Here is a 16388-nt window from a genome sequence, read left to right as displayed (position 1 = left end):
GCTTGCTCTGCAATTGTCAGTATTTGCAAAAACCAATTAAGGTGGCATTAGCTCACACACCTCAAGCTGCCCTAGCAGTTTTTCTTGCCCAGTAAGTACCTTTGGCAGTTTGTCAAACCCAGGCAGAGCTTTAGAAAAGAGTGATTTGGGCAGACATTTCAGAGCAGAGACTGGCAAGGTGGCTCAGTGGCTAAGTCTTTTGTGGCTAAGTCTGACAGCTTGAATTTCATCTCCAGGATCCACATGGTGGAAGGGGAGGACTGATTGCACCTGGAAAGATGTCCTCTGAGCACCACACATGCACAGTGACACACAGAGTATATGTATATTTGAAATACTGGAAATTTGCAACTACTCTGGATAATATAACATGGAAACTATTCTATCTCCCACCTCCTAAACAAAGGATGGATTATGAAATGAGCCTTTTCACATCCTTAGCTTACTTCCTGGACTCTAGGCTGCAGTTTGACCCTATGTTGAAAGGCTCAGCCCCTGAAAGCCTTGTCTTAGATTCTGGAGCATTGCTGGCTTTAGAGAAGCAGAGGCTCCAATCTTCCATATGTTCAAGTCTTTGCTTGTGAGGCTCAGTAGGATGAAGAGAGAGTTTGTTGATTTATTTGCTTAACCAGCTCTTAAAGTTTAGTTGGTAATTGGTGCCACATTAGAAAGTGCTACAGTGTGTTTGAGTTGAGTGAATTCCTCTGACATGGTTTTACTCTGCATGACCATCTTTTAGTAAAATAACACTTCTCAGCATGTTCCTGGAGTTAACTTTCCTGTGACACAACAAAGGTTCTTTGCTTACCCAAATGTTAATCAGGATTTTGAATCTCCTGTTGGCACCTCTGTGTATTCACATGTAATATCCACCTTTGACAAAAAAAAAAACCCAAAAAACAAAAAAAAACTGTATTATGTCAGTTTAGTAAAAACCTCATATTCTGGATCAGACTATCCATAATACCTGCCAAGGATAATTATGCCACAACCACTCCTAAGCAATGTCTGTGCCCCCTTGCCTGTCTTCAGCAAGAATTCTATAAGGTCAATGTGGTAGTATGAATGTAATTGGCCCCCATAAGCTCATAGGGAGTGGCACTATTAGGAGGTGTGGCTTTGTTGGAGAAAGTATGTCACTGTGGAGGCAGGCTTTGAGGTCTCATATATACTCAAGCCACACCCAGTGTTTCAGTTCACTTCTTGTTGCCTTTGGATCAAGATGTAGAATTCTCCAGCACCATGTCTGCCTGCATGCCACCATACTCCCAGCTTCCATGCTCCCCATCGTGATGATACTGGACTGAAACTGAAACCTCTCAAACTGTAAGCTGCCATCTCAATTCAATGTTTTCCTTTATAAGAGTTGCTGCACAGCAATGGAAACCCCAAATAGGACGGTCAACTTATCTACACCCTCCCTTACCCTGATATCTGGTACTTTTCTATCCACTGACATGTACCCTGCTTTCTGGATTGTTTTGTTTTTGCCTCAAATTCTTTATTTTACTTTTGTGCTGATTTTAAAATATTTTATATATTCCTTACTGTACTGTGGAAATGGAACACTCTAAATATATGTAAATTTAAGAACAAAAATATGCTGATTGGAATAATGGGGACTACCAGTTTCCGTTCTTCTGAATTCTGACTCTTGCATGGGTACTTTCTAAATTCCTCATTTGTGAAGTAGAAACAGGAATAGGGTTGATAGGAGGATTAAATGGAACAAATAGTACTGATATCAACAGAGGACTGATGAACGTAAGAGATAGAGGTCAGATCCTTATATGGTGCCTGGTAGGATAAAGGATTTCACGAGTAGTACACTGTGACTTCGCTATTGCTTATCAATGTGAATATGGACTCATGAGCTTGTTAGGCTGAGATCTCACTGTAACTTCAGCCACTTGCCAAGGTGTCTGTAAAAGTTCCTCAGCCTTGACAAATCCAAGTTTTCTCATTTCTTATGGTGGTTGATATTGTCAACTTGACAGAGCCGAGAATCACTGGGGAGACTGTCTCTTGGTGTGTCTGTGAGGAGCTTCTAGACTCGGTTACTTTAGGTGGGAGGACCTACCCTAAACATGGCATACTGTTCCATGTGTTGGGGGGGGGCTGGACTGAATAAAAAGAAAAAAGTGAGCAGAGCACCAGTTTCATTTTTACCAAATTCAAGACTGCATTTACAATGTGACCAACAGTGTGACCACCTGCCCATGCTCCTGAAGACCCACTTTACCTACCATGACAAAGCAAACCCTTACTTCACGGAATTGGGTTTTTCAAAGGTATTCTGTCACAGCAACAAAAAACTAATACATGTTTTAACTAGGAATAAACTCTTTTATAGGAGTTTTTGGAATGTAATTATATAATATCAAAAAATCATTAGCCAAGAGGTGGTGTTTATGAGATAGTCCACCATATTAATTCTATTCTCTTCTTTCAGCCATGACAATATTTGGATTCATTCTTAGACCTGAAGCCAAAATAAAATATTACACTTGGAGATAGTAAATGACATTGGAATGTGCACAGTTTATGTTGTCGTGGTGACATCAGGTGATTCCTGGGCCCTGAAAACAATCTTTGTGAGCAGAAGTAACTCATGAGAGAGGCACCATCATAAGCCTAGTGAGAAAGGACCACCAGGATCTGGGCTCATCATGTGGTACAGATGCCCAAGATGGATGAAGGCATAAATTGCTTAGCATCAGGCAGACAGCTATCTGCTGGGAGAGGAAGCAGCCAGAAGCAAGAACCCTGTGGGCAAGGATGAGGCAAGACAGTCTTAGGACTCCAGCCAAGCATGTTAGGTGTCAGGCCACATGCCAGCTCTGGAATAGAGTCAGAGAACTTTGGAAATAAGACAGCAGAGGACAGTGGAACAGGGAGAGGTCTAAATATTGAGCCTGGGTCCAGGGTTCACATACCCCATCTCCTTTCTTCTCCTCTTCTCTCCTTTCATACTTTCCACCTCTTCATTCACCTTTGTGGTTATCTTACCTGGCCCACAGCTTTTGTTAACACCACATTTTAATCTAACTTACACACTCAACCTTCTGCTCACTGGGATGTCTCTAAAGCTTTTCAGTCACAGCCAATGCTGAGTTCTATATGCTTGTCATCAATCTCACCATCTAGGGTATCTGTATCACTTTCTTCCAGGTGCTCCAGCACAAACCACAGAGCATCCAGACTACTTGTTTTCTTAGACACCCCAGTCCAGTTTTTAGCTGTATCCAGAGTTCCAGCATCTCCCTCCAAACTGTGGCTGCCATCCTCTTTGAGCTACTTAAACCAAGATCAGAGGTCACATCCTTTTCCAGAGCTCACTGGACAGCCAAGAGAGTGTCCAAGTGTGGAAATGGATCTACTCATATCAATTATCCTCTGTTGGCTAACCAGTTCTGCATTTAATACTATCAATTGGCATGGTCATATTTTCTGGGTTAAATTCTTCTCGTGTTCTTATTTGTTGTTACTGGAATGACAGGTGTTTAAGATACTTTTAATGCTAAGAATAGAATAAAGGCAGGTCTCCAAAGTCATTAAAAGAGCCATTTATGTGCAAAGAAAACACACTTACACATACTCCAAGAAGAAAGCCAAAATTAGTCTATGATGAGATGGCTTATTGGTTAAGGGTACTTGCTACCAAACCCAAGCTCAGTCCTTGAAACCCGTATGATAAAGAAGAGAATCAACTGTTGAAAGTTATTATCCAATCTTCACACTTTTGTACACGAACACACTTGCACACACATGTGTGTGTGCTCATACACACACATAAAGTAAATTGCTGGTGTGGTCATGAGTCTGCTCATGCCAGGAGGCCATGCCATACCTGACTCTGAGTAGATCAGTCATTTGAGAGCAGCTTGATCAAAACAACAGTTCACATCAAGATCCAGGTTGTTTTCTAGGGTATTGTGGTAGTTTGAATGTAATTGGCCCCTTATGGGAGTGATACTATTAGGAAGTGATTTTGTTGGAGTAGGTGTGGCCTTGAAAGAAGTGTGTCATTGTGGGGACAGGCTTTGGGATCTCCTAGCTCAAGCTATGCTCATTATGGCAAACTCCCTGTTGCCTGTAGTTCAAGATGCAGAATTCTCAGCTCCTTTTCCAGCAACTTGTCTGCCTGCACACTACTATGTCTTACCATGACAATAATGTACTAAACCTCTGAAAATGTAAGCCACCCAACTAAATGTTCTCCTTTACAAGAGATGCTGTGGCCATGGTGTCTCCTCACAGCAATAGAAACCCTAACTAAGACAGGTACCAAAGCTTTGGTCCAGTACCACCTAGTCAGCTACCAGAGTGGTAGAGAGTCCACGAAAAGCTTCTGAGACATTTTGTAGACAGTCTGTTTCCAGCACTATTCATTCATCTGTAGTCCTCAGACTTTGAAATCAGATGGATCATTTCAATCCAGTTTTAGTTTCTGATGGTGTTAGCCAAGTTTTCCAGCACCTCTGTACCTCAGCTTTCTCATTTGTAAAATTGAGCTGATAATCACACCTATATATAAGGTTGTTGTGAGAAATTAATTTTTAGTGACTTGTGAAGCAATTAAAACAGTGACTGGTATATAAGAATTTTTATGTAAATGTAGTTAAAATATTAATTCATTCCACTGGTACCAATCAATCTTGGATGCTGGGCCAGGTCACGTGCTAGATATTGCTGCCTAATAACCAAATTAACAGTTACAGTAACTGTCAAATGAGCAACACTTTCAGACTGCTTTCTTTGGACAAAGAACTCCAAGATGGCCCGTTCATTCTTCCTTCCCAAGTGCTGGGAAGCTGGGTGCCTACTGTTAGTGAACTTTAGTCTTAAATTCTCCTTGAGCCATGGATCTCCTAAATGTAAGCCAAGAGACTGGGGCCTAGAGACTGAGGCAACCAATTATCATTCTATCAATTGTGAGTGTTTCATCTTTAAAGTTTATCTTAAATGTTATAAAATATATTAGATACATATAAGTACACATTCTTTTGCTTCCCATGAGACACTGTATATCAGGTCACCCTGCAATAAATCAATTCAAAGAAAGGCCTTTGAACTTGAATCAGATCCATGAACTAAAGTAATCTTCCTTTCTTTATAATAATAATAATAACCCATATCTATTTCAACTTTGAATAAACAAATTCATATTAATGGTTTTAAAAGTTATTTGTATATTTTTTGAAAACTGAGGCAAGATGATTGTGATTTCAGGGTCAGCACTGGTAATATAATGTGTCACAAAAACTTGTTCACTTAAAGTCAATAATCTGATTAGATTACCCCTGGGTGCAAGGCACCACGTGCAATGAAAACAAAAGATGGCAATAATGAAGCTAACACCAGCATCAGACTTTGTTTACTTCAGTAGTAATATAGTGATATGAATACCAGACTTTCTCTCTCTCCTCCCTCCTCCCACCTCTCTCTTTCTCTCCCTCCCACCTTTCTCTGAGACAGAGTCTTATGTAGCCCAGGCTAGCCTCAAGCTCACTATATAACTGAGAATGACTTTGAACTCTGAGTCTTGTGCCTCTTCCTTCAAAGTGTCAGCGTGAGCCACTGTGTCTTATTTTATGAGGTTCTGGGGATTGAACCCAGGGCTTCCTGCATGATAGGAAAGTACTCTGCCAACTGTATTAGATGCCCCAGCCTCATAATTTATTTTCTCTTTCTCCCCACTGGCCCCCTCCACTCACTGACTGTTTTGAGACAGGGTCTCATGGGGTACAGGCAGGTCTTGAAGTTTCTATGCTACTGTAGATGACCTTGAACTGTTGATCCTCCTGGTTCTACCTATCAAGTGCTGGGATTACAGGTGCCTGGTTGGTATGCAATACATAGTTTAATTGTAGAGATTAAGAAAGTAAAGTCAGTCAGGCAGTGGTGGTTCGTGCAGGTGGATCTCTGTGAGTTTGAGGCCAGCCTGGTATACAGAGTGACTTCCAAGACAGACACACAGAAAAACCCTGTCTCAAAGAATAAATAAACAAAAAAAATGAAGTAATGTTGCTGGATTTTCTTTCCTGCCGGGGTAGTCCCACAGCTGCTTTAGCCCCAAATTAAACACACAGAGATACTCTGTGGGGGGTGTGTATATAGGGTTTCTCTGTAGTGCTTTGGAGGTTGTCCTGGAACTGAACTTTCAGGGATACAGCTGCCTTTGAGATGTTTCTGCTTCTGTATGCAACCCCTCATCTATACTCCTGTAAGTAACCCCAGTAAATTAATGGGTTCACCAGGTTGGACTTTGGTAGTATCCTTACTTTGGACTGTTGTCAGTTGCCTATCTGGAGTGGGAAGGCTTTGTTCATATCTCAGGAATAGTCACACAAAACTTGTCCAGCGTATATAATCTCATGAACCAATCAATAAATTACTCAAACAACAAACATCCTATTTATGTCTTTCTATCTGCCTCCCTTTCTGATACACATACATTATACATATCTTATGTGGTCTGTCTATCTGAAGAACCCTGAATAATTATAGATTTTGATACCAAAAGGTGGGGTACTGGTTTAACAAGTTCTCTGAGGTATAAAAGTGGCTTTGGATCTAGATCATGGGTAGAGGCTAGAAAAGTTTTGAGTTCCTTGTTAAGAAAGTTCTAGAGCAGTGATTCTCAACTTTCCCCCTAATACAGTTCCTCGTGTTGCAGTGACCCCAACCATAAAATTATTTTTGTTACTACTTCATAACTGTAACTTTGCTACTGTTGTGAACTGTAATATAAACATTTGATAAGTAGGATTTCTATATGTGACCCCTGTGAAAGGACCAGTCAGCCCCAAAGGGGTTGTGACCCACAGGTTGAGAAACATTGCTCTAGAGTGTCTTGAAGAAACTGATGGTAGGAATATGGGTGTTACAGGTGACTCTGATGAGGACTCAAAAATAAACATCACCGTTGGAAAATTGAGAATAATGTACAAGGAACTTGACTAAATTATATTCTAGTGTCTTTGCTGCTTATTTGTTTTTGTTTTGTTTTGTTTTGTTTTGTTTTTTTGGAGACAGGTTCCCACTATAATTCTCATGTCTTGTGGAAGGTAAATGTTAGAGTGATCAACTAGGACACTTAGCAAAAGGTTGAAGGTATGGCTTTGTTTCTCCTTGATGATTGTTGCAAAATGTAAGAGAAGATACATTATAGAATTAACTGTTAAGGAACCAGGATTTGAAGATTTGGAAATTCTTCATCTATTCCTAGACTGGTTAAACTTTCATCACTGTGACAAAGTATCTCACACATATGACTTAAGGGAAAGAGGATTGATTTTGTTCACAGTTCCAGAGGTTTCAGCTCAAATTGTGGTGGCCAGGAAGCATAGAGAAAAAGGCTGTGCTGATGATATTTTTCCTCACTTTCCACTTATTCTTCTAGCACCCCCCCAGGCTATCACGTTGCCTATGTTAGGGGGTAAATTGTAACCATCACAGATATACCCAAGGTGTGCCTTATTAATTCCAAAGAGACTCTCAATCCAGTTAAGCTGGTGACCAAAATCAACCATCACACCATACTCTTCCCAAATTAGAAAGTTCGTTGTCAAAGTCACATACACTTTGATCTTTTATTTCCAGAGAAATTGATTGCTATTATGCCAAGTTCATGGCTATTTTGTTATGACAGTTTATGTAGCTTCATATAGTGAATGGCACTTGATAGAGATACAGAATCTTCCATGCCATGAATAGGTTGGAGCAGGGCAGACATTTAATAAAGTGGTCCTAGAAGTCATCATGGGATTAGGAATATAGGATATCCTTGAGACCATGGAATAGGATATTGTCAAGCACTGTCAATAGTCAGACGCTTGCCAAGCAGAGTTGGGGGATGGGTAATTTAAAGTTAGAAACTAAACTATGAAGCACGGATTTATTCTTTGTCCTCGTTGTTCAATGAAGCAGGAAATGTGGGGACAAGACAGAAGTAAGTGTATACGGCCAGGTGGTGGTGGCATATGCCTTTAATCCCAGCTCTCGGGAGGCAGAGGCAGGTGGATCTCTGTAAATCCGAGGCCAGCCTGGTCTACAGAGTGAATTCCAGGGCAGCCACAACTGTTTCACAGAGAAACCCTGTCTCAAAAAAAAACAAAAAAGTAAGTGTGTGTGTGTGTGTGTGTGTGTGTGTGTATGCATGAATACATGGGTAAAGAGGTCAGAGGAGGGCATCAAGTGATGTCCTCTGTCACTCTTCATATTGTTCCTCTGAAGTAAGGTCTCTTTCTACACCTGGAACTCATGATTTTCAGTGAGGCAGGCAGCTGAGGAACCCCAGAAATCCTCCTGTCTCTTCCCCTCTCGGTGCTTGGGTTACAGGCATATATAGGACCACACCCAGCTTTTTACATAGGTGCTTGGAGTAAGCACTCAACGTCTGAGCTATCTCATCAGGCCAATTCTTATTTAATAAATGAGTTTATTAGTTGATGAAAGTGATATGGGACAAGCAACCATGGACCACATTTGAAAATCACTGCTCTTGTCCAACTTCACAACCAAATCTTTCAGTGCCCTAGAAATGCTGAAATCTGGAGACTTCCAGGCATAGTGATTTAGTTCCTTGATTTGGGAGGAGAGCAAACTCAAAATGTATGGAAACAGTAGGCAGTTCCTCTAGGAGCTGATTATAGCAACAATAGAGGAAGCAGTCATCATTATCACCATCCTCCTTCATGGCTTACAGACTTCTGTAGTGAAGAGCAAGCCAAGTGGTCCACGCATAAAACAACACCATCAAATGTGCCTGGAGTTGATGCTTTTGAGTAAAAAAGTGAAAGATTGGGAAGTATCTGTATCATGCTTACCCTATTGAAACAGAAGTCAATCTTCAGGTGACACTGCATACCACTTAGTTAATGGCTATATGCAAGTCACATTTTAAGGAGAGTAACTGAATCTATTTTCTGAGACTGGATTCAGCCTTGCTATGAACCCTGCAATTCCTTATAATGCTGTGTGAGCAAAGGTGACATGGGGCTAAAGTTACCAGAATTCTTGGTGAATATCCTAAATTTCTGTTATTTTAAGAATAGGTGACTGGAGAAGTAATTCATCAGGTGCTTTTGCAAGTGACTGAAGTTCAGTTCCCAGCAACCACACTGGATTGTTCATAACTGCCTGAAACTCCAGCTCTAGGGCCTCTTTAAACCCATTGGTATAATGGTATAACATGTATATGTTCAACATAAAGTAACACACATATATGCGCAATTAAAAATAAAATAAATCAACTGGACATGGCAGTGTATGCTTTTAATCCCAGTACTTAAGAGGCAGAGATGATCTCTGTGAGTTCGAGACCAGCCTGATCCAGGACTAAATAGAGAGAGAGAGAGAGAGAGAGAGAGAGAGAGAGAGAGAGAGAGAGAGAGAGAGAGAGAGAGAGAGAGAGAGCTTTAGAGTAGTCTGAGAAAGAGCCTGGGGTGTAGAAGAGGCAAAAAACAGATCTAGTGTGTTTAGAAAGCATGGGTGACATACTTAAGGGTTCCTTTCTTTTGCATGCAAGGCTAGAAACCACTGTGAGGGTAAGAGGGTCCCAAGGTAACTCTCCACCGATGATTCCCACATGAGTTATCTGCATATAAAATGTTCTCCCCAGGCTCATGTGCTGAAGACTTGCTTCTATTTGGGAGGTGTTGGAAACTTCACAAGGAGAGGTCCAGCTGGATGAACTGAAATGTAGCACTGGAGGTTGTAGTCCCAATTCCTCACTATCTGCTTCCTACCTGTCATGGAATGACCAGACTCTTCCACAGTCTCCCACCACCACCATGACATTCTGCTTCAGCCCAAGCCTAGAAGTCAGTGGAGCCAAGGACTACTGACTGGAATCTCTGTTATCATTGTTAAACTAAACCTTTCTTCCCTGAAGTTTTTTTCCTCAGGTATCTTGATCACAATCACCCGAAAGCAGCTGACACAGGAACCCCATGATGTCCCCAGAGGCTATCACCAGTATGTGAGTAGATACCATGAACGTTCTGACACAGTCAAAGAAAGTCTTCCTCTTTGGATTATTCTGTCTTCCTTGTTTTACTGGGATTTTGAGAGGAAAAAACAAGCCAGCATCATGTAGTTCATTTTCTTTCTCTAACATTGTCAGTGGTTCTTATAACTTACTGGATTCATTGCTGCTGACCATAGAATAAGGCTGGCATTTTTCCCTGCACAGAGCATGAGTGTTACTCAATGGTCAGTGTGTTGGCTTTGAATTACAAGCTGAGATCTGACACCAGTGTACAAAATAAGGAAGAAACAGCCCTGACAGAGAAGAATAAATTTAGATAAGGATGTTCCAAAAGAAGGTGATTATAAAACCTGTTTGTTCATTATTGCCAAAGGAGGTGGTACCACACATTGCTTTCTATTTTCTTCTTGATAACCATGGGCTAACTAGAAAAAAGGGAACATTATCAATTTAAGGTGGGCTAGGCCCAATGACACTATTTAAAGATATTTCATTTTCTTGGTTGACTCCAGCTTCTTTAGAACCTCTGGATAAGTTAAATGTTAAGTGCCTAACCCTGTATAAACCTTTTATTTTCATTGTTGTTATTTTCTGTTTAGGGCAATGGATGTTTTAGCTGGAAAGGGCAGATTTCTTCAAAGAGGCACTTCTCCTACTTTGCTCCTCTCAACTCTCATGAAGTGTAATTGCTGTCTCTAAGGACTCACCCACTTCCCAGTCCCTGACAACAGAGAGCCAGGGGAACTGAGAAGTTTGCACCAGTGGCAACCAGAAAGCTCCCTGAGTGGAGTTAGGGCTTTATGTGGTGACATGCATTTCCTGATTCAAGCATTGAGAAAAAGCAGGAGTCGTAGGTCCTGTCATTGATCCCATCATGCATAGCACCAGCCCTCTTTTCCCTGCACAGCCAGGACAACAGAATTAGTTTTCCTTGGAGATACTCCCCATCTGCATTCTACCATACCCATAAGAACCCTTCAGCGTTCTATCATAGAACAATACTCTCAATCTGAGCTACAGAACAATGATTACAGGCAGTGCCCAAGCAATCCAGGCCTTTAAAGCCATCAGTGTAACCCATCTGCTTTAAGTGTAACTTACCTACACAGCCCTCTCAGTATGACAGTTAGACATCCAGGATGGCCTTCAAAGTCTGCAAGGAGGGCAGGGAGGGGATTTGGGCTGCACCTCTCTGCTCCCAGTGACATTTACACACTCATACAAAGTACCAGCAATATAGATTCCAAATACAAATGGTGGAATTGCATGGGAAATACAAGTAAATACACACATAGCAAGCTTTCAGCCATCCGGAGAGCCTTCAATATGGAGTGTGCCCAAGAAGAGAGCATTCAGTATCTCAAGCAGTACCTTGGGTCCTCATTAACACAGGTGCAATAAGTACCAAGTAACAGTTTAGTATAAGTGATGTCTATGAGGAGTCTTGGTTACAAACTCAAATCCCCATCTACTCATTCACACTTCATTCTCTTGAACCAAATATAAATTATTCCAATTTCCAAAACAGTAGAATCTTAGAATAATAGAGATCATTGCCTTAAAAATTAGATGTTTGTAATTGCAATGATACAGATTTCTTTCCTTGTTTAAAAATTATGATATTCAGAAGTTTTCACACTGATAAATACATAATATGCACAGATATATAGAGAAAAATATTGTTGTGGAATCAGGGAAATATTTGTAGTGTTCTCTTGTAAGGAGTCCCAGAAATCAGGAGGCTCAAACTGCTCAGTTCTTTCTTCCAATGTCTGATTCTCTTTCTATTTTCTGACTACTCTCATCATCACGTGCTGTAGAGTAAATGCTCATCTATTTTATTCATCATCTAACAAATATCATTTAATCAGCTTTTTAAAGTTTTATTACTACACTTATTTATTTGTGTGTGTGTGTGTGTGTGTGTGTGTGTGTGTGTGTGTGTGTGTGTGTGTGAATGCATACATAGGCATGTTGTGGCATAAGCATGGACTCAGAGGATGACTTGCAGGAGCTGATTCTCTTAATCCCCCATGAGAGTTTCAGGTATCAAACTTAGGTTGTCAGGCTTGCAGTGAGTGTCTTTACCCCTGAGACAGTATCTATGATAGCTATTTCTTCCAGCATTTCAAGCTTCTGTATTGAAAATATCCCATGTGTCTTGAAACATCTTATTTCTCAATACTTCAATCATGTTGTCACCTTTGGTCTAACAGATAGTAGACCTGTGGTACACCAAGAACTTTGTAGAATCTCCCTCAACCCTTTGGAGAGTTAAATTGATCTGTATAATATAATGGTTGGCTGTGTAAGGAAAATTACTGAATAGCTAACAAACTTGCATATTTATCATGTGTGTGTTTATCTGTGTGTGTACTCATATATGTGTATACCCATATAAATACATACACACACAGCTCTCTTTTCCCTGCACAGCCAGGACAACAGAACTATAAATTAGAACTCAGATGCACTGGTTCCACAGAGGTCTGAAACATCATATATCAATATTTAACTCAGGTAGGAAAACTTTCATTTTAAGACTAACAATTAATTTTTCTATTACTCAGAACATGCAAGAGGAGAGTGAAGGAGGAAGACAGACCTACTGACATCTAGTAAATGCAGGACAGATACTGTTGAACATCTGGGAACACATGGAACATGGAGCGATGACCTAATCAATAAAGGCACTTGCTGCCAAACTGGATGACCCACACAGTGGCAGGAGGGAAACTGACTCCCTTGAGTTGTCCTCTGGCTTCCACTCAAGTGTCATGGCATATACATTCCTACACACACACACACACACACACACACACACACACACACACACACAATTTAAAGTGTAATTAAAATAAAAGAAAAAGCAATGTTCAGGACAACTCCTCAAAGAATTATTTAGTCCCCATATCAATAGTGCCAAGGATGGGAAACAACCACGAGTGTACTTGTGTCTCTGTGTAGATCATTTACATGTATTCCTAAAATACTATTTAGCAGACACTATTCCATAGGATCTCAACTAATTAATAACCCTATGAAGTAAGTAGATGAATTTCCTATTACTGTTGTAAAAATGATCACAAATGTATTTATCTTATGAGTTAGAAGTCCCAGAAGAATCAGGTCTCATTGGGCTAAAAATCTAGGTGTCAGCATGGATGGTTGATTTTGATAGCTATAGTGGAAAATTCTCATTGTCTAGTCTACTAGATGCTTCTTCATTCCTTGGCTCATAGCCCCTTCCTCAGTCTTCAAAGTTAGCAACATTAAATCTCTAGGTCCTTTCTTCCCTGTTCACTTCTTTTTCTGACTAATGGTGAAGAATATTCTCCATATTTAGATATGCATGGTATTAGATTAGGACTAAATAATCTAGAATGATTTTTCCATCTCAAGGCCCTGCAATTCTAATCGCATATACAAAGTCCCACATTTGCCATTGAAGACACAATCACAGGTCTTGAGGACTGGGGTGTGTTAGGAGTTATTTTTAACTTTGTAGGGATCATTATTACCCTCAGTTTTATACTGAGAAACTGAAAGTACATAGAAACATCACTCATCCACTTCTGCACAGCTGCTAGTGGTGGTGGTGGTGGGGTCCAAACCCAATCTTGTTGGCTCCACCAGAGTTCCTGGTCACTAAGCTAAAATAAAAAATGAAGCAAAGAGCAATTCTGTGAGCTTAGAATCTTCTGGAGTGATTCCTGGGTAGAAATCCTCACTCTGAAGATGCCAACCAACCCAAGGTAGATAGGTAGCCCAAGAGAGAAGATGAGTAACTCAGGAAATGTTTTCACTTTGTCTTTAATGTCTCCATCCCATTGACTGCCTCCTCTTCTGCCTTGATGGCACTTGATGGCAACTGTACCTCTTCCATTCTCAAGGCTCCTGGGTTCTATGATATCCTTTGACGAAACATATTCCTGGCAGGTACTTTATCAGTATAGCTAGAAGTATAGTCTCTGAGGCTTATGGGGATGGGGTGGTGGGAAGCGATGGCCTAAGGCTGGCCTTAAAGACGGTCTTCCTTTCCAGCAGCTTTAAAGTGTGAATTATAGGAGTGACTGAATGTTAATAGAGGACAGCTTCTGTACTTTCTCCTTACTATGAAACAGTGATAGTAAAACCTTGCTTTTCCTCCTGAGTAAGCCTACTATACAGCAAGGTCACCTTCCAAAGTTCCTGCTATCGAATTCTGTCAAGACTCTGGCACCAGGGCAAGGAGCCCATGGCAATGGGGAACCTTATCTATGATTTTTGTCCTCTTATTTTGCAGGGGATGTGGATGGGGGACAGGATCTCTGTATGTAGTCCTGACTGTCTTGGCGCTTGTTATGTAGATCAGGTTAGCTTTGACCACTGAGAGATCCTTCTGCCTCTGCCTCCAGAGTGCTGGGATTAAAGGTCTATACCATCACACCAGGTTTATAACTTTATCTCTTGGTGACAGGATGACTGGGTGATGTTTGAGTGGTGGACACTGGGAAAAGAAGACATGGGAGAAATTATATAATGAGATTATGTACCAAGTATGAAGAACTGATACCTTGTCTAGTAATGGCTAAGTAAGGCTAATACAAATATACACCAGAAACAGGTAACTAAAATTACCCCAGTTTATTCATATTGTGTCATTCCTTTATATCTTTTTCCTAACCATCATTATTTTTCAGTTGTTACAAAGTACAAACAGCTTACTATGAATCAGCTACCTCCTTGCCTTCAAGGAATAAAACTAAAGCAGGGAAGGTGACACACAGCAATTCCTGCCTTGCATGTGGCCAATACAAGGTATAATATATAATATATATGCATATATATCTATATATAGGTATATATCTATATATCTATATATAGGCACTAGAGGAGCCAGGGTAAAGAGAACAGTGCTCTTCCTTAATTGCTGGGAGAGGAGGAAGTGTTGAAAGATGAGTCAGACTTCTTACTGATAGATGGGGAACTTCCTTTGCAAATTCTAAGCAGGGTGTGGGAAGGGCAGGTGCTAACTGTACAGGACAGGGTGCAGCCAGTAGACGTCAGGGAGAAAGAGAGTGACAGGGGCCATATCATGGCTGCATTGTGTGAAATACTTTAACTTACTGGGGATAGGCAATGAGGCAACCTTATTTGTGATGTGTGGATTCTTGGGGTGGGGGGAGTGGGAACCAGATTAGGGGAAGGTTAGTTCTAGTCAGAAATGAGTGTTTTAGAGCAGCACTGTGCTATAGAAATGAAACTCAGACCACGCTCAGTATCTTAAATTATCTGGCAAACACATATATACATATATGTGTGTGTGTATGTTTCTCACTCTGGAACATTATTGAAGAAAAAACCATCTATATATGTATATATAGATAAAATAGATAGATATGAAAATCTATTCTAAGTACATATTATTTTTACGGCATAGCTGTTAACATATCAGCAAATATATCATATCTTGGTTTTAGTATATAGAATTCAGATGTGGGAAAGTGCAGTTTTTGGTGGAGGGTGTTTATTCTGAGGTCTAAACATAATCTTACAGGCAATTCTTTAATACAGAAAATGTTAGTATGAGTACATGGTAAGAACGTACTAAACACCCTGTTGTCTTAGCTGGGCTAGGGATTCTTTGGATTCTCAGAAACTATTCACTGACTGGCTAGGCTGGTAAATCCACAGGCGGGAAAGGCTAGGGACACTGTCAGAGGCCGGAGTTTCCGCCTTGTCAAAGGTCCCCACCTTCTTCACTACATAGAAAGGCATTTTGTGCCTGTTGCAGCAGAATTCTTTGCCACTTATAGGAGTCACTCTGATAGGAAACCAGCATGGTCTTAGTCTCGTTAGTAACCATCAGAGGTGTTATTTGGGCTCCTGCTAATAAACCCCACTCAGAGGAAGAAGAGGACCAGGGAGCAGAACTTCCTAGGCCCCATGAGTGGCAGGATGTGACAGAAGCATCCTGATGTGTCATGCAGTGCTAGGCTGCAGGGATAGCACAGAAACCGGAGACACTCAACACTGGTGTCCTACTGCTCTGAGAAAGCTGCTGGTCTCAGAGTCTGGATTTCTCAGTATCAACACCTGAATTAAACCACAGACATTCTTGACACTCGTCTCACATGAAAGTTTCTCAGGTGATGGATACTTTAATAATTGGGCTTTCCAGGTGCAGAGTAAATGCTAACATGCAAAGGTAGCACACTAGCATCTCACAGACAAGATGTTCTAGAACAGTCCAGTGATACTCAGTAACTCTGCCAGCTGGAGTTCTAGGTGACCAGTAGAGGCCTTAACAAGAATTTAAGGAGTCGGGCGTTGGTGGCGCACGCCTTTAATCCCAGCACTAGGGAGGCAGAGGCAGGCAGATCTCTGTGAGTTCGAGGCCAGCCTGGTCTGC

At 40.9% G+C, this 16388-nt stretch overlaps 1 long non-coding RNA gene across 1 annotated transcript; it reads left to right on the top strand.

The window, feature by feature from the left end:
* Positions 1–1225: 1225 nt before the first annotated feature.
* On the top strand, positions 1226–12769 carry LOC121143457. Its single transcript, XR_005880639.1, has 3 exons — positions 1226–1326; positions 9899–9985; positions 12565–12769. It is a non-coding gene; the product is annotated as an uncharacterized LOC121143457 (long non-coding RNA).
* The last annotated feature ends 3619 nt before the right edge of the window (positions 12770–16388 follow it).

This window comes from Mesocricetus auratus, unplaced genomic scaffold (assembly GCF_017639785.1).
Source record: "Mesocricetus auratus isolate SY011 unplaced genomic scaffold, BCM_Maur_2.0 Super-Scaffold_100013, whole genome shotgun sequence".
Lineage (NCBI taxonomy): Eukaryota > Metazoa > Chordata > Mammalia > Rodentia > Cricetidae > Mesocricetus > Mesocricetus auratus.
The sequence above is the reverse complement of the archived record's forward strand: the minus strand, read 5'-3'. Positions and strand labels throughout refer to the sequence as shown.